General features: G+C 53.8%; 1 long non-coding RNA gene across 1 annotated transcript in view; it reads left to right on the top strand.

Annotated features, from left to right (window-relative positions):
* LOC309682926 overlaps positions 1 to 26,578 on the top strand; it is a 30,024-nt gene extending 3,446 nt beyond the window's left edge. Inside the window, exon 3 of the long non-coding RNA XR_014270169.1 lies at positions 26,527 to 26,578. This is a non-coding gene — a long non-coding RNA (uncharacterized lncRNA). The remainder of the gene's footprint in view (positions 1 to 26,526) is intronic.
* Positions 26,579 to 27,261: the final 683 nt, after the last annotated feature.

The raw sequence follows: 27,261 nt of genomic DNA, 5'->3' as shown, positions 1-27,261 counted from the left end.
ACAGCCATTGGCAAAGAGTAAATGACTGACATTAGGACCCCCAGTGACTGCCTGTACCGAGACGCCACTATTCATCGCGGGGCCGGGTGCTGCCAAGCAAAGTCCAAAAGTTATTTTTTTTTTACTGTTTTTTTTTCACGTCAGAACTTCAAGCTGATCAAAGAAACAAACACTTTTAATGAAACATATGCAAGATACTTAGAAGGAGAAGATTCACAATGCATCTGCTGCGGGACCAGAAGGCTTATCAAAAGTGTGAAGTAGGAGGAGAAAAATTACTAGTGTATGATGCCAGAGAAGATTACAGAAATATTAAGCAGAAGGAATGTAAACACGTATAGCTGGTGGTGGCGCACAAAGAGCCGCCGCGCGGTGCCGGCCTGAGCGGCACGCAGGGGCCGGGTGCGGGCTCTGGGTGGCCCCTGCTCTGCCGAAACCCGGGCACCCACCCACCCACCGCTCCCCTCCCGGCCCCGCTGGGCTCTGCGGGATCAGGCAGTGCTGGCCACGGCCACCTTTCGGGGGACAATCCCCCTCCCTGGAGCCCTTCTCTCCCACCATCTGGCTCCGACCTGACGCAGGAACGTCCGCAGAGAGCTCACCACGCCGCCCGGTTCAGCCGTCCCCAAAGCCCGGGAACGTTGGCGATGGCGATTTATTTGCATTTGCCTTATGAAACAAAAACTTCAGCGTAATATCAATTTTCTTGCAACGTGTTTTATTGAAAACATAAATATTGTGAAAAACTAATTTCTGGTGATAATATAGTAGGTTTATTATCAGCGGGAATATCACATAATTATTTCTGTTCCACATTCAGGAGAGCGCAGACATATGGCTTATCTATTTCAGCCACTGGCCAAATTCTGCTCTCCCTTAACCCTTGCAACCTCGGTGAGTTCAGCGAGGCTGCACAATTATAGCTGGCAGCAGCATCTAGAGCTCTTATTTCTTGTTAAATGAATATTTTTCCATTTCAGAGCTGCCTTCCTGTCCCCCCCCGCCCCAGGCTGCCATTCTTGATGGGCATTATAGTTTTGCTTCTCCCTTCACGGTGGTGGCAGTTGTGTGACATGGGCTTTCTCTGCTGGTAAGTGCCACCGCTGGCTCCGCCGCGAGGCAGAACTGGGGTGTCCCAGAGGGGTCTCTGCCCCCTCCTCTGGCTGCCGGTTCTTTTTTTTTTGGGGGGGGGGGGGGCAGTGTGGGCAGCGGCAGGGCATGGTGCCCTCCTGAGCGTGGGAGGACACGTGCTCGGGGATGGGCAGCAGCACTTGTGGGGCTGAGCCACAGAGGCTCAACCACCAAGATGACAATCCTTAAAAAATAAATCCTCTCCCAAGGGGGCAGGCTGCGCGGGGCCGGCGGGGGTCCCCACGTCTGCAGGCGCTGCCCTGCCTGCCACTGCTGGACTGCAACGTGGCGCTGCTCGCGCTTCTCCCGTCAGAACCGTCTCTATCAAGCGATAACTCGATTTAGTCTCTTCCTTTAGGTGCTTATGTGCCGACCTAGCAGTTTGATAAGTCTCATAGGCAGCATCGTGTCTGGGTACTATCAAACAATCAACCGTCACCGTCAGTCAGGACTGACTGTCCTGTCTGTCGCTGTTCTTTCCCATCTCTTTTCCCAACACCCACTCAGGAAAATGCCAGTTTTTGCCTTTGCCCGACAAAGCTGACGCTCCAGTTTCCCTCTCGGCATCGCTCCGCAGGCAGGTGGGGGACGAGTCGAGGGGACGCGGCAGGTCCCGGCTGCCAGGTCAGTTTTGCCCGAGGTTACCAGCCACAGAAGACCCACCAGCATATGTCGAGGCGGCCAGGAGGCAGGTTTAATGTATGCTCCTGACCTTTCCAATCGCTCTTCTAAGCCCTGCATCTGCGAGGCTGCCTGGTCGCCCAAGAGGGACGGATGTCCTCACTTTGTTCAGGAGATGAAGCTCCTGCCGCCTCCCCCATCTCCCTGATCAGAGAAGGAGAGGAAGAAGCAGCAGCCGCTGAAACAAGCGGCCGTGTGGGCACCACAGCCACTATCAGCTCTTGCTGAGGCTTCTGGCAGATGCTCCCTTGCCTTTTGTGGACACGGCCACCAACAGGAATAGAGTAGAACAGAATAATTCCGGCTGGAAGGGACCTACAAGGATCGTCTAGTCCAACTGCCCGACCACTTCAGGGCTCACCGAAAGTTAAAGCATGTTATTAAGGGCATTGCCCAAATGCCTCGCAAACAGGGGGGGCATTGACCACCTCTCCAAGAAGCCTTTTCCAGGGTTTAACCACCCTCTCAGTAAAGAAAGTCTTCCTAACGTCCGCTCTGGGTGGTTCAAGCCTTCAAGGCAGGTTGCCATGCTGTTGTCTGTGGACCACCAGTGGTCCAAGGAGCAGAAGCTGGGGGGCCAGTGGGAGCGGGCAGGCAGGTGCCCCTCGGTTCCCAGCTCTAGATGTGGCTGAAAGGAGCCAGGCCACCTTCCAGCAGCGCTGGCTAGTGAAGACCCTGGTGCCATTGCCACGGTGGGGGCCTGCAGGGGTGCAAGCCCATGCTTTCCCAGCTCAAGCATTCCTTATAAATGCGCTGTTTATTGTGGTTTATAAATAGCTCTCACGGTGACCCGTAAAGCCCGCGGTGTTACGTACCGCTCCGCTCGGTGTCGCTTGTTGGGGAAGGAGCCCCAGCCAAGTCGGATTTCTCTGAGGTTTTCAACATTGGTAAAAGCAAGCTGGAAATGGAAGTAAATAAAGACACGCAAACAAAATTCTTTCCAAAACACCCATGCTCGAGTGGGGTTTTTTTTCTACCACTGTTTTTAAAAAAGCATCTGGCAAGCCTTTCTTCAAATTTATTTTAGCTAAATGCAAACAAACAACAACTCTAATAAGCATAGTAGCATATTCGGTAACAGTTCTGGCTACAGCTTTTGAAGATAAGGTGAGGAAAAAGTTCTTTAGCTTTACTTGCGGAAATGTATACCATCACCACGAAAGGGATTTTAATCTTAAATAACAAGGAGTATTAATGTATATAAAGCCCTGTTGGCACAGACATCGCCTTTTCTGCCGCAGGAGGAGCCGCAGCCCCGTGGAGCGGGCGCTGCGTTGTGCGGCTCTTCTGGTCTGCTCGGGTGTTGGGATGGACGCCGGCGTTCATCCTCGTATAAAACCAAATTATAAAAGAAAAACCACCCCACTAGAAACAACCAACCTGGTCCAGCCTCATACACTCTCCTGCCGGCAAAATCCCTGCGCCTTTTGCTTCTCGGTGGATCTGTGGTCCGTGTGAAGTGGGGTGTCACGTTCCCTTTCCTTTGCTTTGTGCACGAAGGGCTGCGGGTGCAGCACGGCGCCGGCCCCGGCGGGGGGAGCCATGGGGGTCGGGGGTGTCCCGGGGTGGCCGAGGGCAGAGCCGTGGCGCCTGCGGACCCGCGTGCCATGCCTGGCTGGGGTTCTCCTCATTTCACACCGCTTTGGTCTACTGCTTCAGAAGGGCAGGGGCTCGTGTTTCTCGTTGCAATACTTGTCAACGAACTCCCAGGTAAGGGGCCAGCAGAAATATTAAAACTTCCTTTTATACGGTGTTTTCTGCGTGCAATGAACGTCTCAATTACAGCGGACTCTTTGTGCTCATCTCCTCAGCCTTAAACCGTTTTGCCGGCACGCAGCGGGTGGCCGTGTTTGGTTGTGGAAGGGTTACTTTTCAGAAATGAAATTCAAAAATTCAGCGACTTGAAAAGAGCTGTTGGGTGCAGAAAGGGTTTGGTCGTTTCCCAGCGGTGCCTCTGACACCGGCAAGCGCCGCTCCTGGAATGGCCCGGCAGCCCCACGCAAAAGCAGGCGGAGGGGGAACCCCTTCTCCGGGCTGACGCCGGGCCGGCAGCCGGCCGAGGGGGTGCCAGCGCGTGGCGAGGCGCGGGGGCGCCGACCCCACCGGGTGCCGCAAGCGCCGGTGGCGCCGTGGATGCTGTCGCCGGGCTACGGCTGCGAGGGTCTCGTTGGTTGAGCGTTACAGCTCTGCTTTTCTAAGGTCGGCATCGCTCCGTCTAAACTGCCTTCACGGGGGTTTCTACAGGGGAGGATAAGAGCGAATAACCCGTAGGCGCGGTCCCTAAAGACATCTATTCTCACATGTAAAGGCATGTTCCGTCCCGCCTCTTGCAGGCACGGCGACCCGCAGCACCCAGCCCCGGCTCCCTTCCCCGCTGCAGCCGAAGGCTCGGCCGGCCACCGGCGCGCGGGGCCACGAGCCCGGTGGTGGGCAGCACAGCCGCCCCTCGCCCGTGCGCGGGAGTTTCTCAGCCCTAGCGAAGCTGGCGCACGTACTCCGGAATTACAGAGGAATAACGAGGAAAATGGGTTTGCAACGGTATAAATGAGAGTCATTAGAAAAGCAAGTGGAAGAGATGGGGCTGATCTGAGGCATCAGGACTACGAGTTTCCCAGATTCGTTTAATATTCAGCGCGCGTAGTTTCTGAGAAGTCGTCCCGTCTTCGCAAAAATTGCGCCGCACACCTGCGTATCATATCCCGACGGTTGTTTGAGGCCTCGATGACACGGTGCCGTCCCCAAGCCATTGCTAATCACGTCGGGTTACTCGGGAGAAGGCAGTATTTTTGTGCAAAGCTCAGACAGTAGCAGGTAATGAGTATTCCCATCTCAGCAGATTTCTAATGCAAACTCATACAGAGAAATATTACACATTAGCCTCCTTTAGAGGAGGCTCATTAAAATAGGAGTGTTTGCACTCCCACTGCTGTATGAAGATGTTGCATTTTTCAAATTTGATTCCTAAACCAATTAGTTTCCCATACTATAAATGCCTTCCTTGCTACGCTACGCCTTGTAAGGCGGGGCTGTCGTTTCTTTAATGGGAATCATTATTTGAGCTGTAAACGTTTGGTCTGGTGAGTCGAGTTGGTTCCCACTGCGGAAAGCAAAAAAGTTGCTTGTCATTTGCCTGATGCTTCCCGATGGGCGATGCTGATGGAAGGTGGTACCCGTGCTGCCTTTTCTCGCCGCCCCGACTGTTCGTCTCTCGTTGGGGGGACCCGTGTGGGTCCCTGTCACCCTCCCACCCTGGAGCCGCATCGCTGTCCCCGGGCAGGGATGCTCGTGCAGCAGTGGTGGGAAGGAGGATCCAACATCTCACCCTTAGGATGCGGGGGTGTGGGTATATAATAGGTTTCTGCTTTGCCCTGTCTTTAAAGTCTCGAGCTAGCATAAATTCCTGTTCCTCTTTAGCTGGATGCATTGCAGGAAGCAGGGGACGTTTCGAAGATGTACACGAGGAATCTGTTAAATTACATTTGCATTAAATTAACTTGGGTGGTCCACGCGTTATCGAACATCTAAAGGACCGGAGAAAATGCATAGCTTAAGAAACGTATTATCACGTCTAGTGTAGCAGCGACCTGTTTAGCCGATGTCAATATGTTTTCTTTTAGGAAGACTCCTTCATTTTTGCTCGCAGTGAAGCTATCCAGCCTCCCCAAAACATCTCGATGGGTGGTTCTGGGTGTTTTGCAACATGTGTGGGGTGACGGCTGCTCTCTGCGGTGGTTACCGGAGGTCGTGACTAAGAGCCATCAGACACGTATAACACCAGCGCTGTCTTTGGGAAAGAACAATGGAAAATTCTCTTCATTTCTGCAGCAAAACAGAGCTGTTGCCACATGATTGCTCATTAGCAGCAAACAATAATTCTCTTTATATTTGTCCGCGTTTAGTGCAGCTTTATAAAAAGTCAGTGCCTGATAGACTAAATCATTGAAATGAAGACAGTGAGCCAAATTTAGCTTTCATTTACTGCCCTCAGGAGAGATGACCAGAATGTCATTAATAAAGTAAACAGCAGTAGGTGGCTTATGAGTAAAAGACATTAATTCCTGAAAGCAGGACACACATGGCATGGTGTACGTTGGCCAATAGTTTAAAAATAATTACGTCTGAGTTGTTTATACAAACATGGCTAGATTTTGTTTTTATCTGAACTGATCAGATCTGTCTTGAAAACCAATCGCAATTCTGATTTCTATCCGGTCTAATGGTTCCCTGACCTATATCTACCGCTTACAGCGTGCGCCGGCAGTAATGGTGGAAAAAATGCTGCTGCCCGTCTGCGCAGGCTTCGGGCAGAATTGGGCTCAGGTACGGGTGCGCTTTTGTTAGCAGCGCCGGAATGCGGCGTCAGGTGGAGGTGACAGTGACGGAGGGCCGTACGCTCGGCGGAGCGGTGCCCGGGGTGCCCGTACCCGCCCTGGGCATCCCCCCGCTTGGGGGCTCGGTCGCTTCACGAGCTTCGGCGCGCGGCGGGGCTGGGTCACGGCCAGCTGGCTGCAGTGGAGGAACACGTTCCTGTCATGAGAATGCAAAACGGTTATAATAACGGCTTTTTTTCAAGCTGGTGGTCAACTCCTGCATTTTGAACAGGTCCAGGCATTGAAGGTCCCCTACAGCAAATCCTCCTAGCCGCAGAGACGCGTGTGCTGCGGCAAGAGTATCCCGGAGGAGTATGTGCCAAACCCGATACATCCGTGTCTCAGAGCGCCACCCACTTAGTGTCTGCGGTTCATATGCTCCGAACCCACGTTAATAATGCCAGAAATGATTGAACGGTTACGCCCTCATCGTCTGAGGACTTCAGACTTCCGTTTCCCAACCGTGGATACAAAGCCAGCCCGATGCACGCGTCCAGAAGCGTCAGAGAGGTAGACCCGGGCGGCAGGGCACAGCCTCGCGTTGCATTGCGCTCGGTGCAGGAGAGAAACCGCTCTGCGTCGCCTGCGCCTCTCCTGCACGCGGCTGCGCCTTCGGAAACGGGCTCCTGGGAGGTGTGTCATACATAGTCGTGAAAGAACCTGCCACACGTTTGGGTGAGACTGTGTGTGACGCTCGGAGCGCAGTGCCGCCGGCCTCAGTCCCCAGGGCCCTGACAGCTGGGTTGGCAGACGGGCGCAGATACTTCCCTCTGCTTCTCTTTCCCTCCTGGGAAGCGCGGGCGGCCACCCCAAGGGTCAGGTCCTGGGGCACGGGACGGTACCTTGACCCACGCCTTCAGAGCGCGCTGATGGACGGCCCCCCTCATTTGTGGGCAGCCCTTAACGACAGAGGGGTTTCCCTCGGGGCTGTGAGAAGCCCCCGCAGCAGTCAGCGCGTCCAGCCCTCCCGTCCCGCCTTCCCGCGCCTGGCGGGCTGCTCCCGCCCGGTTAGCACGCTGCCAGCCCCCAAAACGCACAACTTCCATCATTCTAATCATTCACTTAAGTGAATGCTTGATAATGAGTGTAATCAACTCAGAAACTAGCTGTAAATAAAATATAGGTTATTAAAGCACTGTAATGTGATGGTAAAGAGCTTATAGGTTCTTGTAATTAAACGGGCTACACGTAAACGATGGTGCTGGCGGCTTAGCTGTCCTCAGCAGCCACCAGGTAGGAGCTTTCTTGGGCCAGCCAAGAGGAGAGATACTCTTTGCATTATTCTCTCTCTTATTTATTAACTCCCAAGTACACAATAAACTCACACAACGCATTAGTCTGCAATCAATAGCGCTCTTTGGGCGTAAGGCTTTATGTCTTCTTCCGTGCCATCTGAAATAGGGAGGCAAACCGGGTATGACGGCGAGCTCCATGCGGTGAGTTAGGAAAGTCATTTTTCATTTCAGGAGAAGTCCTCTCCAATAATGGAAATGCTGAAGGTTATTACAATAATAAATGAGTTGGCAGTGCGATTTATATAAGAAACTAATGTACTTTCTTACGGAGCACTGTTTAATTCCGTGTAAATCTCGCAGTTACTGGACAAGCTCTGACTCCCGAGCGTCTCTGCGGAAAGCCTGCGGAACCGGGAGTTCGTGTGGTTCATTTCTTGTTGTCCAAACAGCTGTTCCTGATCGTCCTCCCTGCAGGTATCTGTTTGGGGATTAGTAATGCTTCGCGTGCTCGTACATCACAAGAAGTGGATGTGTAATTACATTAAACATGCTTCATCTCCTTGGACTCACTTATCCTGAATCGCTGGTATTGGCTCAACTCGATGAGTTTTCTTCGTAGACTCTTTTAATTTTTAGCATAATGTACTATTTGCGGAGAGGGACGCCCACGCCGGGCAGTGCCTGTCCGCTTTCGCACCAGGTGCCCCAATTTTCAGCCTGATGGTTCCTCTTACGCGGGCTTGGGTTTTGCGCCTGTTCTCTGGGCACGGTTGGCTCCGTCAGGCCGACGTTGTCCTGGCTGGAGACGCTGGCCGCTTCCCACCGGGACTGCGCCGGCTGTCCCTGGGGAGGCTGCGGGACCAGCAGACCAGGTCTGGCGCTGGGAGACGGCAATGGCGGAGACAGTCACTGCTGCCTGATCCTGCCGGTACGGTCCCCCACTGCGGTGCCGGAGGGCAGCCGTGCCCCAGCGGGAAGCTCTTGGCAAAGCGGTGTGGGGATGCCTGTTCCACCGCCAGCAAACCTGGCAGTGCCTCGTGGCAGGGGGGTCGCGTGCGTCACCCCGCCGGACACACGAAATGGGGGTAAGACCTCTCGAGAGGGGGAGCCCACCCCGTCCCGCCTCGATGCTCGCCGCGTGGTTCGAGGGGTGTTGGTGGGACCGCGGCGATACGGGGGGCTTTCTGCGAGCTCCCGGCAAGGGGAGTGCGTTAATTCCTCCGGCAGCTTTAAACCGTGCGTTACGGGCTGGCCGGGCCAGAAGGGCTGCGCCGGGGTGGCCGTAGCCCAGCCCGGCCCCTGAGCATTTCCAGCAAGAGGGTCCAACACACGCCGTTTGCCTGGGAGAGCACTGGGCCTCCCGTCCCTCCGTCTCAATGGCACATGAAGTCCCTTCAAACCCCGGGCAGAGGCACGTGCTGTCCTGCGCCACGCAGCAACGAAGGAAATTTTACAGATTCTCTCCTACCAACAAACAAACTAACGCGCAACTGTGCTACTTCTCTGCTTAACAGCATTTCCATTTTTAATTCAAAGCTCTGAGCGTTGTGGACAAGACAGACATCAGAAACCAGTAAACCTCTGCAAACCCGTTCTATGAAAAGGGGGCGGTTAATGTCCCTTGCCGCTCGAGTCGGAGGCGTGTGCCCAGCCCTGTGCCACCTATCATGGGGTGTCTGCCACCGTTTCCAGGAGATAGTCCTCCACTGCCATTAAAGGCATACTTTTTGCTTTTTTAATAATATCTTATATTATTCTATCTTCAATATTCGACTGTCATATTGAGCCCGAGCCTGGGAATGCTTCCTGCAGCAGGGCGCCATGAGCAGCCCCTCTGAGCCTGGCGGCACTGCCCTGTGTCAGCGCCGGCTGCGCCGGCACCACGGGCTTTTGAGGGTGAGGGCTTCTTGAAAGGACTGGCGTTGCCCTGGCTGAGAAACAGATACCTCCCCGATAGCTACAAATAAGAAATATGCCAAGAAAATAGTGAAGAAATCGGTACCGAGTATTAAAAAAAGAGCTTAAAAGCTCATTTAGGAGCTGTGGCCCCACTGCGTCCCCTGCAGCCGGGTGAGAACCGGGGGGGGTCTTTGAGTGATGCGCACCGTCTGGCAGGTTCTGGAGGACGGAAAGCCGCCGAAGGAAGGAAAGGAGCCCCGGCTACAGCTGGGTGCTGGGGAGGGGCGGGTGCAGCCCCTCGCGCCCGCCGGCCCCCCGAGGGCCCTCGGCCAGCCCCGGCACAGGCGCGGTGCCAAGCTCCTTCTTTCCCAAGCGTAGTGCCTGCGGCTGCTGCTGCTCCGCTCACCAAATGCACTCTCCTACTCCAACTCACCGGGAATGTCAGGTAAAACAAAACCGGGTCCTGAACCTTGAAACTTCCCAGGAAGGTCCTGTAAAAGGATGGGCAGCCTCCTTAGCCAGATGGCAGAGGCGTTTTTCCAGGCCAGCCTGGTTCCGTACGGAGGGTCTGCCCGACGCGCACATCTGCAGCGCTCTGGTTAAGGAAACGCGAGTCACACTTAGATGCCCAATGCATTTTTCATTTTCCTTGGGGGTCTAATCAGAAAAATCTATGATTGAAATAGATGAAGACAGTCACTCCAGTCTTTATTGCAGACAAAAAATAAATAAAATAAAAAATTTAAAGGGAAAGACGACAGGCATGAAAACTTTAAATGAGAACCTCATGCCCCTGGAGTGATTCACATCTCTGAGTGTTTTGGTCCCCCTGTAGCTGCGCAGCAAAATCCATAAAGATTTAGTGTACTCCCAAACACGACCCCCCTTCGCGCTCATCTTTCATGACTGAATCTCCTTGATTAAATCGTGTTTATTTTAGTTTATCTCAGTCCTAGGGAACCACAGATTTGCCTACATCAGAGTCCTAACAGAATTTAAAAAAGCGAAGTCCCAGACCTAGGACCTCGCCCCGAGACTGTGGGAAGTTTTTCCTGGGGCCGATGTGGTCCCAAGCACGGGGCTGGCTCGCTCGCCTGGGTCGGATGCGGCGTGCGGGCACGCGCGGACGGTGTCACGCTCTGCGGCCGGGACTGCCCCGTGCCTGCTGGGTCCTGCTCCGGGGGGCCCCGGCGGCAAGACCGAGCGAGTCCTTTAAGCAAAGCCAGTGCACCGGCTTCTTCTGCGCCGTACAGCTCCTCGCGACCCTGGCGCTGACTCTCAGCTAACTGAAATCAGGGGAAAAAAAACCAAAAATCCCTTTTTTTGCAGCAGCCCCTTCCTGCCGCGTGCCTGTTTGTCGCTGTGCTGACCCCAAGCCCTCGCAAAGCCCCAAGACACGTCCGCCCGGGGAAAATGAGCACCTTTCTTCGGGAGCAGGAGAACCGAACCCATCCCACAGCCCCCGCTCCCCATGGCTGCGTTTCAGCGATTGCTAAACCGTCCCTCCGGCTCCAGCGCGGCGTTTCCTCCCTTTTCCCCTGAAAGCACTTGCTTCGCTCCTCTCGCACGTTTCCCCGCGCCGGCCGCCAGCCCGGGAACCGGCTTCCTGCGGGCTCCCCCGCATCCTGCCCCGCCGCTCGGCCCCTTCCCCCCGCCCGGGGATGCGGCAGGATCGCAGGAAAAAACTGTTTTTCTCATGCCGGGGGGGGGGGGGGATGAATTCCTATCACATGTGCTGTAGCCGGGAGCCAGGAGCTCTCGGTGCGATTTCCTCCGGAGGGTCAGCACGAGCAGCATGACAGATTCCTCGTGGCGAGGGCGGCCGCAGCCACCGGCAGCACCTCTGCACCCCCCAGAGCAAACCCCGGGAGACCCCGCGCGCCGTCTCACCCAGCCTGCCTGGTTCCCGTGCAGTACTGCTCACAAAAGCCCCCCAAAACTGCGAGTTTGTGATCCTCTGGGATTCTGCTTTGATTTCCTCAGTGCTTAGACGCACCCGCCGACATTTGGGATTTTTTCTACGCAGCTCTATGCTGCAAAAAATAACAATTTAAAAAAAAAAAATTCCTTCAACCTAGATCTACCCACACTGAAAATTCAAAATGCATATTCTTGGTCTCTCATCAGTTGTGTTCAGCTGTAAGGCGACTTATCCTTCTTCTTCCCGCAAAAAGAGAAGCTTTTGCAGCCGGCCACGTCGGACCACTCGGTTCCCCCGGGAGCCCCAGGGACTGTGGTTCCGTGCCTTCGGCCTTACCTTTCTTAGGCGGTCATTTCCTGGGCACCGCCTGTGGTCGCTGTGCCGTGGAGGCGGTGGCGAGGATGGGAGCGGCGAGAAGCCGGAGCATCCCGGTACCCTCCTGGGGGCTGTCCTGCGGGACGCCCCAGCCCTGGCAGGGGTCCCCTGGCACCGACCCCCCGCTGTCCCCCCCTCCCCTCGCCCCCTCCGCGGGCAGGAGCCGCAGCGCTGGAGGGAGGTTCGCGGCTGAGCCCTAACGAACACGGCTTAAGAGACTTAAAGGCCTTGAATCTCCCCGTCGGTGGAAGATTAGAGTGCATTTCTCCTCCAAATTCGCACCAGAAGCGGCGAACTTCTTTAATCTCGTTCACGGGGCCTTGTTATCCTCTTTTCCGAGACTCATCCCATCGAACGCGAAGCCCCTCCAGACGTTTCCCGCAGACCCCCGCCGGGGAGGCTGAGCGCCCGGGAGGAGCGGGCTGCGCTCTGCCCGCACGGGCCGCCCCCGCCGCAGCCATCTGCCCTCGGAGCCCGGGGGCCCGCGGCCGACACCACCTCCAGGCTGCCCCGAGGGGCAGCACCCGCCGTGCGGGGGCTCAGGGGCTGCCCTGGGGAAGGTGGCCACCGTCGACGGGAGGAAAATCCACAGCCGCTGGGGCCTCGTCTTGAATTTTGGTGCTTTTCTTTGCAGAGAGACTGAATGTGAATGTAGGGAGGAGCGCCTGCCGCGGCTGCATGGTTGTTCTTAGTGACGATTTTAGGGTGAATGTTACTTGTGCTCTGAGTGCAGAAGTTGTAGCGGCTAAGCTGAGCCTTGCCTGCGGCCGGGTTTTGTGGGTAGGCTGGAAGACCTCTCCATGACTCAAGTTCTGCTTTGATGGAAACTCTTCGAGGCCATCCTCCAACTCGCTCTTTACGATCCAAGTTCCTCGTGCCGGCTGAAACATTTTGGAGCGGTTATCAACCATCAGGACACTTGAGCAATTAGTCCTGAGTTTCTGAAAACGCTGAAAATCAGCCTTGGGCACGTGCAGCGTACAGCCTCACTTCTCTTTACCTTCGCCCTTAAGAACTAGCAAGCATTCCGTACAAAATCCTCGCTCTTCTTAGGAAGCATCTTCCGAACACAGAAATGCTTATTGCGCTCATCTCCGGCTGCTCATCATCTTGAGGGGCAGCGTCCGGCAGTGCTGGTGAATTCAGTGTGGATTCACATCCAGTGGGGGAAGTGCCGGCTGGCAAGGCGGCAGGACCAGCGTGGCTCTGGCTCCTACAGGAGCCCGTCAAGAAAAGGGCTGGAAATTTTGAAACTGGAAATTACCACACTCGAGCTAGAAAGAAATCGCAAATTTTTAACTGTGATCTGTCCTTAACGTTTGGATAACGAAGTGGCAGTTTTTCTTCTCTTGCCTTTAAATGAAGATCACATCTTAGAGCTCAAAGAGAAGATACATTGCATTGCTGGGCTGCTGTCTGCAGCCTATGATATAAGGGTACATTCGCACCTTCAGGTACGTGATCTTATTAATTTTGCCAGTGATCTGGCACTTCCTATGGATAACAGACAAGGTAGACGGCTAATTCCCTTTCCTTTCTTTTTTTTTTTTTTCTTCTGTTGAGGAAGAACAGAAGAACAGAGAAAAGCGGGGAAGAAAGGAAAGATGTAATAAGACATACTTTCATGTAGTTGTATTTAAAGAATCACAGAATACGTTCCTTCCATCTTCTTCTGCAAAGCCACGGAGCATTTCAAAAGCACCCGCACATTCAAACGGACGGGAATATTGTGGATCATACCTCTCTCCCATTGATCTCTAATTCTACCATTATCCAATGAAAAATACCAATAGCAATAAAACAGAGAACGAGATGTGCCACAGACAATCTTCAAACGGATGGCTTGGCGAGTGAGAGGAGGAAATGAAGCACTTAAATCTCTCATCAGATGTTCTGAAAATTATTTCAGCTGCTAAAAATGCTAAACAAATTTTTATTTCAAAGGATATGTTCCAAAATCTTCCCCTTTGATAATTGCTTTTTTTTAAAACCATCTGTCATATATTTCATTCCCGTCTCGGAGGGCCAATGCTCCCCTCCCCTGGCGCCGGGGGGGCGAGCGGCAGCCCCCCCAGGTACGCCTTTGGGACCCAGCCCCGGGGCAACCCGGTTGTTGGCAGATCGCGCGTGGCAGGAGTTGGGCACACGGGCTCGGCGTCGGGCGGGCCCCCTTCCTGCTGCTTGGCCCGTCCTGCTCTGCCTGTCTGCAATTTTACGCTTTTCTCTTTTTTTTAAATAATTTTTATTACTTATCGTGAATCGTCTAGGTTTAGATTTAATCCCTGCCCCCAGCCTCTCGCAACCCTTTGGGGCTACACCCCCGGCCCTTAAACGGTTGTCACTGACTGCTAATCCCAATCACAATGTTGGAATTTTTTTTTTTTTTTCTTCCTTCTTTCTTTTCTTGGAAGTTCCTTCAGTCGCAAAACATCTAAAAAAAGAACCAGTCTGCCTGGCTGGTTTGGCAAGGCGGAATCGCTGCTTGCTGCGGTGCTTTTTGCTTCTCCTTCCCTTTGTCTGCTGAAAGGCAACGTCTCCCGCCGCCCATGGCACGACGCGGCCTCGCAGCCCGTGCCCACCCCAGGCGGAGAGCAAAGAGGCGAAGACTTCTCCCGCAGAGCCCCTGGCGGTCCCTTGGCCACCCCTGCCCGGCCAGGCGGGACCCGCGGCCGGGTGCCCATTTCGGGAGGGGTGCTCGGGGGGCACCACCGGCACAGGCGTTGTATCTGTGCAGTGACATCGTCGAATCACAGAATGGTGTTGGTTGGAAAAGACCCTTAAGATCATTGAGCCCCAGGATGGTTTCGGTTGGAAAAGGCCCTTAAGATCACTGAGCCCAACCATGAACCCAACACTGCCAACACCACCGCTAGCCCACGTCCCTCAGCACCACCTCTGCCCGGCTTTTAAACGCCTCCAGGGGTGGCGACTCCACCAGTGCCCTGGGCAGCCTCTGCCGGTGCTCCACCACCCTTCTGCTTGTGTTGACCGTGCATCACATGGTCACAACACGATCGTGCCCCCAAATTTTGTATTTCTGTAGTCTATTTTCAGCAACGGCTTTGCCTCCGGCTTTCACTTTTGCATTTGTAACACTCTACGCCCATTCAGTAAAATATTCTACTAAAACCGTAAAATGGTGAAAGGGGAGTAGCGGGCACAGCGGCGGTGCCAGGGCATCGCTCCTGCCGGGAGGGAGACGGAGAAGCCGCTGCGCTGCGCCACAGTTCCAGCCCTTCGCGAGGGGAAAAGCAGACGGGAGAGTGCCACCGTGTGGGAGACGCGTTTTGTTTTTTTTTTTTTCCAGATTTCACCCCCAAAAAAGCCGGGCTCCCCTGCAGCCAGGCCGGGGGGCGCGGATCCCCGCGGGGCGGCGGGGGGGGCAGGGCTGTGTGACACGGGGGGTTAGCGCTTCCCCGCTCAGGTGTCAGCGGTGGCTTCTGTCACTGACAGCTCCACGCTCGCTCAGGCAGGGTTTTTTTGTTGGTTGGTTGTTTTTTTTTCCTTTCCCAAAACAATATTGTGAGAAGGTTTCAGATTTGCAAAATGCTTTCAATTTGGTGATGTTGTTGGAAAAATATTTGCTTCCAAATCAGTGTGCAGTGTAAAACAGAAGGGCTTAATGCTCGGTGCTTTGCATTACATGCCTTGCTAAGGAATGAGGAGCGCAGCTACGGCAGCCTTTTCCCACTGCTGGGGAAGCTGAACGCTCTCCGCGGAAAACAGGATGTTATTGCCTGACTTAATTTTCTTATGGGGTTAGGATTTCAAATATCACTCGAAAATACCAAAGCTTGTGCTATTCATTGACAGATTGATAGCCCACACTGTGATTTGTAATACTTTGGTGAACATCTTGAAATACTTATGTCATGACTGAGGTAAGGTTTTGAAAAAAACACTCGCTTATTTTGTTACACTTTTTTAAATGTTATGATTGATACTAATATTAGCGGATTGCTAACCCAAACAGCGCCGCGCTCAGCTGTGCTTTTCCCCGTGCCGCTCAGCGAACCGGCACCTCTCCTTCCCCGCGGGGACCCGGGGCCGCGCGGCGCCCGCACCCCGCGCTGGGCAGCAGGATGCGACCCGGGCTGGAAGCCCCATCGCACAGCGACCCCCGCCATCCACGGGGCCGTGCTTCACCTCCTTCTTTCCTCTTCCCAAAAAACAAGTGCTATATCAACCCAAACCAAGGCAGAAACGAGTGGGGAAGGAGCGCGGAGGCCGTGGCAGGGGACGGGGTCTGAGCTTTTTTGCAGGACACCGGTCCAGGACGGCTGTTCCCGCACAGCACGGCCGGTCCTTGCCCCGGGGTTCCCCCGGGGGTGATGCTCCCCGGGGGTGGCCACGGCGGCGCTCGGTCCCCCGTTCTCCCCGGCCTGGCGGAGGGCACCGGGGTGCTCCTGGCTGGGTGCGCGCACCCCAGAGTGGATGGCAGAAGGGGGGTGGTGCTGTGCCAGAGAGCTGGTTTATTTATTCTGGGCTCTAACGCGTCTTGCTGAGGTCCTTGGGCTTTTTTTTTTTTTTTTTTTTTTTCTAAGTTAGACCTCGGAAATCTGGTGATCCTAAGGGTCTCTTTTGACATTATAGCAACATTTTAAATGAATTTGTAGGGGAATACACAAGAGAGAGAAAAAGTCAGGTTGCCGTAGCGCGTGCCGAAGCCATCTGACTGCGTGCAGTGAGGCTTTTGTGGCGGCAGGTGCCAGAGGAGCCCCAGACTGAGCCAGTGGTGAGCTCTGGGCTCTTACCTGTTAATAAGGCAGCAGGGCAGCGCGCCCCGCACCCCTCCAGCCGGCAGACGCTTAGCGGCAAGGCTGGACCTGGCTGCCCTGCCTGGAGAAACCTCTCACGTCACGAATTTCTTCCCCAAAGTGCTGTGAGGTGCACAGCATGTGTGATACGCGCAGGAAAGGGAACGGCTTTGGGGTGTCCCCGTGCCCCCCCATCACTGGCAGCCAGCGCAGAGGGTCTCCAGAGCTGCCGCGGGCACCCCGAGGCCCCTCGCTCATGGGCCCTGGGCTCAGCCTGGTCCTCAGCAGACATTTGCCACTTCACGGTGGTCCTCCGGAGTCCCCGCGGGCTCTGCTGGAGGTCCTGAGGGTCCCCGGTGCCCTCCCACCCCGGAGGGCTTCTGCGCACCCCCTGCGTGTGTGTCCCAGCGAGGCCACTGCCAGCATTCGTTCCCACCCTGAGCTGCTCGTGGTTGGGTCTCGCGGGCGGTTTTCGTCCCCTGGGGACGTCACCTTGCGAAGCGACGCTCCCCGGCACGGGCAGGGGGTGGGTGCTTGTGCCACCTGGGGCCACGCTGGCCCGATCCGAGCAGCGGGTGGGAGACACTTCTGCTTCTGCAGAGCTCTAGATGCGGGCAGGGGCCACGATGGGTTATTATCGCCCTCACCGGCACAGGCTGAGGTCCCACCGCTGCTGGGAGAGGAGAAGGGTTCCTTACTTCCAAACGGCTCACGGTAGAAGTCTTGGAAATACATTTCTGTTTGTATAAGAAATGTAATAATGACAATTTCAGACCTAAAGCAGCCCGGGGCTGCACACCCGTTTCAGCGGCGGCAGCTGCCAGCCCCGTCCCCGTCCCCTCCCAGCCCGGCTGCTGCGTCTCCCCCAGACCCCAACCCCAAAGCCCATTCTCAAAGCAGAGCGCACCCCCTGTCCTTCAGCTGGGGCGGACTCTCGCGTTTGCAGTGGAAACCAGCGCGCCCTGCGCCAGAGGGTACGTTTACTTGGGGCGTGCGTCGGTGTGGGGCCGGGAGCGGCGGAGCCCCCGGCGCGGCGTGGGAGGGGGCTGCCTGCCGGGACGCCGTGCACGCTCACGTCTCGCTGGCGCCCCGGTGCCAGCAGTTGCAGCTCATCTGTTGGCAGGCGGCAATGTGCTGAGAAAATGTATCTATTGGATTTAAAAAAAAAAAAAAGGCTATAGGGTGACCAGATGTTCTGGGCACCAAACCAAAAGAGTGTGAGGGAGGGGGAGTGCGACATCTCTTCTAAAATCGCATTAAGTCCTGGGGTTGCCTCTCCTCTGTGCAGAGAGCGCAGTCCTTCAGGGTACGCTGAGTAGCCTGGAGGCCGCAGAAGGCATCTTTCCCCAAGGTGGGATGTTTATGCGTCTCTCCCTCCATCTGGCCCGTGGCAATAAGCTGCGCCTACCTTAAGGCTGCTTTTGCCCTGGGCACCCTCGGACGCCTGGTCGACCTCTCCTCAAGGGACAGGGACACTCCTGACCGCCCTCAAAGCTGCGAGGCCTGTGCACGGCAGGACGACAGCAACGCCGGCTGATATTTTTATGGGTTTAAAAGGGTGCTTGATACCCGTGGGGGGCACCGAACTCACTGTTTTGGGGCCCAAGGCGCTCACGCACAGAGCTGCTTTGCCCAGTTTCCCTCCTGCCCCGGTTGAAGATGCCCGCGGGGGGCAGGAACACCTCTCGGTCACCGATTCCTCGTGTTCCTCTAGTTCCCGGGCATTTTGCTGTATGTGGCGAGCCAGGGCTGAGCTGGGCTCTGTCCTCACGCAGGGTTTAACCTCGTTAGCTGGTTGCTCAGATTTAACTTCAGTGCGTTATGTGGCTTTTAGGGTGAGAAGACGGGTCCCCTGGAAACATTGCTGGAGATGTAGGGGGAAAATGGAAGTTTCCTTACACCGTCCTCTCCAGTCAGATGCTGCACGAGGGGGAGGCTGAGCGACAGCGGACAAACCCTCACCATTTTCTCCAAGCCCGGTGCTTAGGCACTGCATCTCTCTCCTTGCTTCGCTCCCCTTCCCAAATCATCTGGAGTCTTGCTGCTTGGCCCCTTCTATTCCCGTTTCCACCCATTCTTCTCAAACCATATGTAGGGGTTGGTTTGCAAGAGCGGAGCCTTGCGTGACTCCTGGAATAGCAGCATCCCCGTAGCAGAAGAAGATGCAGCTTGGAAATGAATAGTTCCCCCTTAAGATGAATGCAAGTCAGGGAGCCTGAAGAATAGTGGGAAATCAAGTAAAGTTAAGTCCTGGAAACTATTACCTCCTGCTGGTAGTTTAGGACTGTACAAGAGCCAAGTCCACAGACATCAAAGTATTTACAAATTAAAATAAAGTCGGCTCTCATGGTACTGTAGGAAATGGGATGGGCTGATGGAGACCCAATGTGGGTTTCTTCATAAAAGGGGAAAATGAATACGGGAAGGAATTTTGTCATATGAAATTGCTGCATGCAGCCGACACTAAATTTCATCGGCGGTTATCAAAACGACCCCTTAAACCAATATCAGCATTATAGTATCTTCACTTTGCTTTCTTTCGTGTTCAGGTGAGCAGCTGAAGAGCTACTGCGGCGAAGTCAGCGCTGCGGGGCAGCTCGTGCCTGGGCACGGCAGCCGGCGCGCGGCGGAGGGAGCGTCGCCTCGTCTCCCACCCCCGCCGGAGGCACCGCCGGCGCACGCGACCGCGGTACGTGTCCGGGGCAGGCGGGGTGAAACGTCCTGTGGAGGAGCCAGGTCTTTCTGATGGCTGCAAAAGCAGCCCAAGTGACCAGGCTAAGCCAGAGACCAGCTTTGGGGTGGCTAAAATTAGGTCAGATGAAGTCCTCCTTTGTTCTTTTCTTTATTGGTATCAAACGAGCAACTTAAAAGTGAAAAGCTCGGAGACTGTAAATAACTCAGCGGTTCAACTGGCAATTTTTCCCTGTGAAAACAAAATCTATTTCTATCATCTCTTTTTAACAGCCTTTTGAAATTACATTTTTTAAATAACGTTTTGGGGGGAAAATGTGTTCTTAAAACATTGCACCCCCCCCACTTCCTGCTTTTGGTTATCTTCAGCCTGAGTGGTGGCTCGAGATGATGGGACAGTGGAAAGCAAGTGCAGGTGGGCTGGATGGAGCAGACGTAGTTATAGGAAAGCGACGATCGGGAAGTGGGATTCGTCCTCTAATTCACACACTGAAATGGGGCTCTGCGGAGCGATTCACAACGCGCGCCTCCTCCTCGCGGGCGAGCCACCGCAGGCTGGGGTGGGGGGACATGCCCGTGGCCCTCAGTTCTGGGCACTGCGGTTTGAAAGGCCCAAGGGAAGTTCATGCTTAAAGGTTTTCAAAAGCCGGTTTACCAACGTCTTGAAAGATTGATACCCGAAGTTCCTGACTCCTGCACTGCACAAAGGCGTAGTAAGTGATAGGAATAACGGAGAGAGAACCCCTGTTTACCTAAGCGGATGACACTCACTAGAAATGAGCGACTGTTTTCTCAAACTTGCATTTAGGAGAGACATGCCCCCTGCCACATAAAGAAACGGATATGTATACACAAATATACCGATGCGAATGTTAAGATACTCACCAGTCCTTCCCGCCCAAGTCCAAGACAAAATCGCCATCCCCATCCGTTACACCAAACCGAGAGGGGAAAATCTGCTGGCGCCGATGAGCATCCCCACCAGCGCTACAGGAAGACCACGGAAAAGATTACAAACCTCGACAGTGCTAGTTACAGGGACATTATCCATAAAGCATGTAATCCTATCCAAACCTTCCGACAACAGTTTCACAGTACGCCAGAATTTTTTTAGGATATTTTCTATTTTCATCCCGTGATCCCATGTAATACGTAGTCTTGGCATTTCTTATCACTTCCAACCATGCATTTCTCAATTTTTTTATGTTTGTTCCAAATTTCAGTGCTGTGCATCCTTTTTGCCTTAGACCAAAAGCATATCACACATTCTCATCATTTTAATTAAACTAGGGCCAATCCAGGGCAAATGTTTGATTTTGACTCAAAAGGTGCATGCAAATCGCAAATTCCATTTGATTCAAAACGGAAAAGGCTCCCTGCTACATCCTTACTGTATACGGAATTAAGCGCGCTGCCAAATTCATGGCTGCACATCACTTTAAAAAGTGTCTGTGTTTTTTGAAAGTAAAAAATGAATTCATACATTAACTGTAAGTTGTGCACGCATTGTTTTTAAGCTCCACAGCGAATACTACAGTATAAAACTCAGATCTTTTCACTTGAGGCAAGCGCCATTTAAATTTATCAACTCTCAACGAGCAAAGGCTTCGGTGCGGGTACTGACTGCAATTTGCATTAAACGTCTACTGAAACAAAATTTCCCAGCACGTGAATGATCCTAAAATGACTGCCTCTTGTTATGCCTCTCCACCAGACGCACTTCCGAGTGCAGCTGCAGAAATGGCACCCGTGGAAGGAACGAAGGTGCCCCTTGAGCTGGAAGAGCACGCTCCTGCGGGGGGGAAACCGCCCCTGTCCCATTAAAATCTGCTATTTATATCTGGACAAAGCTGGAACGGTTGACAACGTGCTTGCGAAATACCAACTCTGTGTCACAGAGGCAGCCTGGTGGAGGAGGCGCGGAGTCTGCGGTCCTGACTTCTTCCTTCTCTGCCTGATGTGCTCCCAGCGAGTGCTGCAGACCGGGGGTCAAGCGCCAGCGCTGGCCCAGGCTGAGCACAGCCCTGAAGGCTGGCTCCAGCTGGCTCTGGTGAGGGTACTCGCTCCAAGGTTGGTCTCGGATGTCAGCTTCGTTGTAAAACCCACCTTAGAGCTGCAAAATGCTTCCGTTCAATATTTTCCCGATACGCCATGCACAGAGAAACTTCTCATCAGCTGTTGCCTGATGCTCAGTTCTTCCACCATCGGCTATCACGGGTTGGGTCGCAGCCTCTGCCAGTCTCCGGCCATTCGATAGGGCTCACGCTCTCTCTTTTGCTCTCTCACGGAAGCTCCAGAGCTGTGCCGCTGGCTGCCCACTGCTGCTGGCCTTCTCATGGTGTGTGTGTCAGTTAGATGCTCTATGGCATGAAGGAACGTCTCCCAACATCCCCCTGAGACAAGACGCAGGAACGGTGTAGGCTCTGCCCTCTTCGGGGAAGGCACGGTGCGGCGTTAGATTGGTTGTTTCGTGGTATCTGGAAATGCCCAGAAGTCACTGGCTTTGCCATCTGCTGGAACATCGCCTCTCCACCCTGGGAATGCAGCTCTTCTTGCTCTGAGAGAGGTCACCGTTATCACAAAGTTGTTCCTTCTTCCTGTTTCCCATTACTGACAGGACGGGAGTTTTGAACCACTTCTGGTTTTTATCCGTGGAGAGTTCCTCGATGTGACTATTCCCGCGTGCCTGCCGGTTCAGCCAGGCACTCGCCTCGCCGTGGGAGCAGTCCCTGTCCTCTCCCGCCCTGGAGCTTGTCCAGAAGGCAGGAGCCCCTTGGCTGAAGCTGGCTGGAGATTTCTCTGGCTGCGGCGCGTCGCCGTGCGATTTCTCGTGCTCACAAAGCAGCCTGGTGACTGCCGCGTTTGAAATGCAGCTGCTGAGCCGCAGACCCCGTAACGGTGTGAGCTCTGGTTGCGCTTGGGACGTCGTGGTCCCTGAGCTCGCCTCTGAACTGCGCAGGTGGGCGCACTTTGATTGTACCGGCTGAATGGGCGTCCCGGTTCAGCTTCCACAGAGCCGCATGCCTGCCTCTCAGCTCTGAGCATCCTTGCTTTCCGAATTATCGCCCCGTCTCGCTTCCTGTTCTCACCTCTGATACATCGCTGGGGACAAATCCCACCCTTCTCTCTTAGTTTCGTTAGAACAGATGCGCCGAGCACTGGCAGCCTCCAGGCGTGGAAGACCTCCCAGCGCCTTCCTCGTCCTCATGGCCTCCCTCCCCCTGTCCCGTCTGCCTTCCTCCCAGTTGACCAGAGTCCCTCCAGCTGTAGGGGCATCCTTTATACCCTGGGGAGGAATTTTTGATGGCCTCTCTCATACCCCAGGGGGGATTTTTTTTCCATAAATTGCCACAGCACAAGTTGTCCCTCCCAAGCTGCGGTGGGAGAGAGGGAAGCACGCAACACGCCGGGGTTAACGCGTCGTTCTGCAGGATGCTATCAGCACCCCGGGGCTTCCTCTGCAGCGAAAAGCAAAGGACAAACATTCGGCACTTTTAGCTGTTCCCATTGCATTTCCTCCCTCGCTGGCTGCTGCGTTGTGTGACACCTTATTGCCAGATGCTGAGCTGGGCTCAAACATCCAAGAGAGCCATTAGCGAACCCAGTATCTGCTTGCTGCGTCCCTGTGAAACCCGCAGGATGAAGCGCTGCATCTCTTGCACCTAGTCAGGCCCTTCGGCGTTTTGCGGCGTCGACGTGCTTCTGACTGGGACAAAGCTGCACATCCGACTTCTTCGGCCTGAAGGAGTTGTCTTGGACTGGGGCTTCACCGCGGTGGAGACAGTTCAGCGTGTTTGCGAGCATCCAGCCCGACGCCGCTGGGAGAGGAGCCGGCTGCAGCCGGGGAGAAGGTCCAACAGATGATCCCACGGCAGAGCGCACCTCAGCGGGGTGCTGCTGGGCACGGGTAAATTCCCGGGAAGCAAAGAAATCCCCTGGAAAAGCGAGCAGGAGGCACTCACGCTGGTACCGACCACCGGTGCAGTCCTCTCTCCGGTGCGTTTTCAGGTCCTGAGCACCCTCATTTTCCTTTCCTGCTAGCTTTCCTCGTGTTCTAAATGTTTTTTTCAGAGAAACTGCATTTGAGTTATTTATTGATAGTGTATTTTCACATGAAAAAATCTACAGGGCTGTAATTTGGATGTAATGTTCCCCAAAAGCCATTCAGGCAAAATTTCTTTTTAACTGTAGCTAATTACATATACTCGGCTGCTCAATACCAAAAATAAGAGCATCCAATGTAATGTTTATTATTTCTCTCACAAAGGGGAAAAATCATAAATTCTTTCTAATGGGATCCTTAATAATAAAAAAGAACATAATCATTACTATCAAAAGATGTATGGCTTCCATGGGGTTTATTTACCAGCATTTTGTCTGATTACGTCTCTGTTACACTCACAGCATTAATTATTGGAGGCTAATTAGGCAAAAATTGCGATGTAGACCCTAATGAAAAGCGGTCTCGCAAAACCCCGACTCTCCTTGCTGCGTCCTTTCGGCGAGGTGAACTTTTTGCTCGCAGCAGAGCGGATCTTGCCCGCTCACCCCTTTGTCACGCCGAGTCCTCTCCCGGCGCCGGGGCGCGTGACGTTCCTGCCCGCGGGCGGTTGTAGGGTGCCGCTGGCACCGTTGGCTTCGAGATAAAGCAGGACTATTGCCCGTGCACCATATTTCCCAGCTTTGCGAGTGGCTGTGCGCGGCTCTCCTCGCTCTGTTGTGAAGTCCCCTAAGTGCCTTGCCTCCCTTCGGCTCGCCCCGGCCTCTGCGGCTCTCGCAGGCGGCCGCGCGGCGCGCGTGGCGAGCCCCCGGCGCGGCAGGTAGCCCGCCTGCAACGTGACCTCCCTTCCAGCTGGGCTGGAAATGCTTACAGCGTCTCTGCTCCGGCAGCTGATGTGCTTGCTCAGCTAAACAAGGTCACAAATTTCTTCCTCCCCAAGGGGCAACCGTCCTGGGATACAACCTTTCACAGGATATCTGAAAGGCGCTGCGTTTCTGCTCGCTTGCGCGGTTTTTTACAAGTGCAGAAGCACGAAGGAGAGATTAGCCGCCTCCACGCTGAACTTCAGCCCAATATGCTCTGCTGACGCCGGTGCTCTGTCGTGGGGATAAAAGAAAAAGGGAAAAATAACAGGAAACTGTGCTGCTTCTTTTTTGGATACGAGATCCATTTGATTAGTTTGCAGTATCTCTAATTTTCGCTCGGCGGTGGTAGGAGTGATACAGCTCAAAGGGTCTGAAGGGTCTTCCTGCAAACCGCGCAGAGATGACTGCAGACGGGACAAGAGCGTAGGCAACCGCTGAGCAGACACGTTCTTGTATCCGCAGCAGTTCCCCTTCCTCCCTTGGGATGAACGAAAGGGGTGATGCCCCCCTGACCAGCGCCATTTCCTACCCCAGTGCCGCATGGGCTATCCCTGCCCCGGGCCCCGGAGGAAATGCCACGCGGACGCGCGCCACGGCGGCAGCTCCCGGGAGCGCAGCTCGGCACGGGGGTTTCCGCTGGAGCCGGGAGCAGAGGCGGATGGGGGACCGGTGCTGGGGGCCCCGGGTCGGAGGCGTTCCCTGGCGAGGGCAGGGCGGCCGGTACGGACACGACCTGTGTTTGGTGGGCAGCGGGAGGAGCCCAGCACCTTCCTCTCTGCAGCAGCCTCCAGCGTATACTTGAGGAGGTTTTGCACGCCTTCCTTCACCCGTCTCTTCCCCAGACTAAAGAAGCCCAACTCTTTCGAACTTTCCTCTCGGGTCATTTTTTTTCGGCCTCTGGTGGTTCCCGCTGGTCCCCCTGGGCTGCCTCCAGCTGGTCCCGGCTTCCTCCAGGGGCTCTGCCCCGACCAGAGGCACTTCTCCCGCCGAGACCTTCCCAGCGCTGCCTGGAGCGGAGGATTACTTCATGTGTCTTACACATGACTCTCGTGTTTATACATCCTGGTACGATGTTTGCTTTTTTTGCAACAGGATGACATTGTGTACTCAGCCCAGACACAACCCAGATTGCTTTCCTTGGAAAGAGTCCCTTGTATAATGTTTTCCTAAATAAAAATAATCGTTACTTGAAGCTGTGTCCTTTCGAGTTCCCCAGTGAGGCACATCTGAAGTTTTCTTTTTCTTTTCTTTCCGTGCTTAATATTTTTCCCCGTCATCCATAATCGTTAATATTGCACAGAGACGATCTTCGGCACAGTACACTTTGCATTCCTCACCGTCGGAGCCACGGCCTTTTTCTCGTATTTATTTCACTGGGCTTCTCGTATCGATTCTATCTCATCTGGCTAAAAATAAATGTGGAAACTGGGATTTCTGTGCCTATCTCAGGCTGACACAGCTGCCAAGCAGATGTAGCTGTTTTCGGTTTTCCCGTTTGTAAGATGGGTGCAGCTAAATCTGTTTGCAGCATAATTATTAGCAGCAAATGACAGCCCGTGCTGTAAAGGATGCGGCACCTATGGCTCCTTCGCCATTGTCACATGCTGTTCCTCGACGCACGGGCTCCTATTTTTGCAGGTTGAAGGCCAAAAACATTGAAGTTTTACTTTTTATGGGGAAGAAGTTACAGGAGGGTAAAGAACGACCCCTTTTAACATTTGCTACAGATCCAACCTTGCGTGTTGCTTGTTTTGTCCCACTTTTTCAGGAAGTCACATTTGTTAACATCTCAATTAACTTATTATTTGGACAACGCTAAGGCATTTTGAAAGGCTTTCTGAATTTCCAGGTTTTAGACAGAAAGTAATTATCCTGTATCGAAAGAATTCCCTGTTCCAGGCAAGAATGCAATTTCAGTGCTAATAAATCTTTCTAATACAGTTTTTTTTTTTTAAGTTCAAGTCCATTTTAATGGGTAGAGCTCGGCTCGGGAATGGACGTTTGGGCAGGGCAGGAGAGGCGGACGGCCCGCTGGCTGCGGTTGCGTTTAACCGCAGCAGTTGAGGCGCTGAGCCCCCCTCTCCCTCCCCCCTGTGCAGCCTGCGGTATTTCATGCAGCAGAGGCGACGAACGGTGTTTTCTTTACACATGCAATAAACAATACCGCATGGAAATAGAGGGGCTTGCGCCCAGGCCCAGGAGAAGGGCGTTCCTGGCCCAGCTTTGGCCAGAGACGCGGTTGGAGCACGTTCGAGCGCAGTCCCCAAGGAACCTGCTTAATCCCTTAGGCAACCAGGACGGGAGGCATTTCCCCTCGCTTTCGCTATCTACGAATGCGGTAGGCATCTAAGCTTGATTTCGAATCAGTGGAGAAGAAATAAGTACTTCTGAGGCACATTTTATCTGCCGTGGTTTGATGTCTGCTTTGGGATGAGATGAGCCGGGATGCTGTAGGCTGCTAAATCCCATCCCTGAAGTCTGCCGGCAGCTCAGGTTTTAGTAGAAAAGTTCTCAAAGTTCATAAGAGTGGATTTTTTTTTTTCTGTGCACGTGCAAAGACGTAACGCCTTTTTGGTTTTTGCTATATTTTTGCCATGCAGGTACTGAGGAAAGCTGCAGCATCCCCAGCTCAGTAAAGCCTTCGTTGACACGAGGTCCCGACCAGCGTCTGCGTTCTCCTTGAAATCCTCGGTAGAAGATGGAATAAGGACGGCACCAACAGTAATAACAACAACAGCTCTACGTCATGGATGGTAGGGACTGAGGGCGACCGATAATTACTGCACAGCTTTATTGGTAGTTAATTAAAAATAGATCCAGAGATGTCATGTAACCGTTACTTTTGTTTGTAACCACGATTTAACTCTATTGGACTCTCCGTACCTCTGGTCACGCAGCCAAACAATTTATTCTTCCCTAGTACCGCTCTGTCCCTGTAGGCCAATTAGGCAGAGATACCACCTTATGAAAGCAACACATGATGAAGCCACATGTCTTTGCCGCATTCAAGGCAAGTCATCACTTCTGCCGTTTATTTCTGATCTTCCCCATGGATTTCCTGGGAGGGTTTTGCCCTGTGAATTACATTTTGAACCTTTTAATTTATGCTGAGAAGATGATTCTGTGAAAGATAATATTGTGCAATTATCTACAGTTATTACTATAATAGTGAAATGGTGATCTTAATAATTATACTACCAAAGCTAGCATTTCATTAGAGGAGGGCAACTCCGGCTCTAACGACGCACTTTGATACACTGTTTCTGTGATTTGTTAATTGCACTCTCCGAATCGAGTACTGATTCAGTGACCATAAACTCCGCTTCCTATCGCAT

The sequence above is a fragment of the Vanellus vanellus genome (assembly GCF_965231255.1).
Source record: "Vanellus vanellus genome assembly, chromosome: Z".
NCBI classification, from domain to species: Eukaryota; Metazoa; Chordata; class Aves; order Charadriiformes; family Charadriidae; genus Vanellus; species Vanellus vanellus.
The sequence above is the reverse complement of the archived record's forward strand: the minus strand, read 5'-3'. Positions and strand labels throughout refer to the sequence as shown.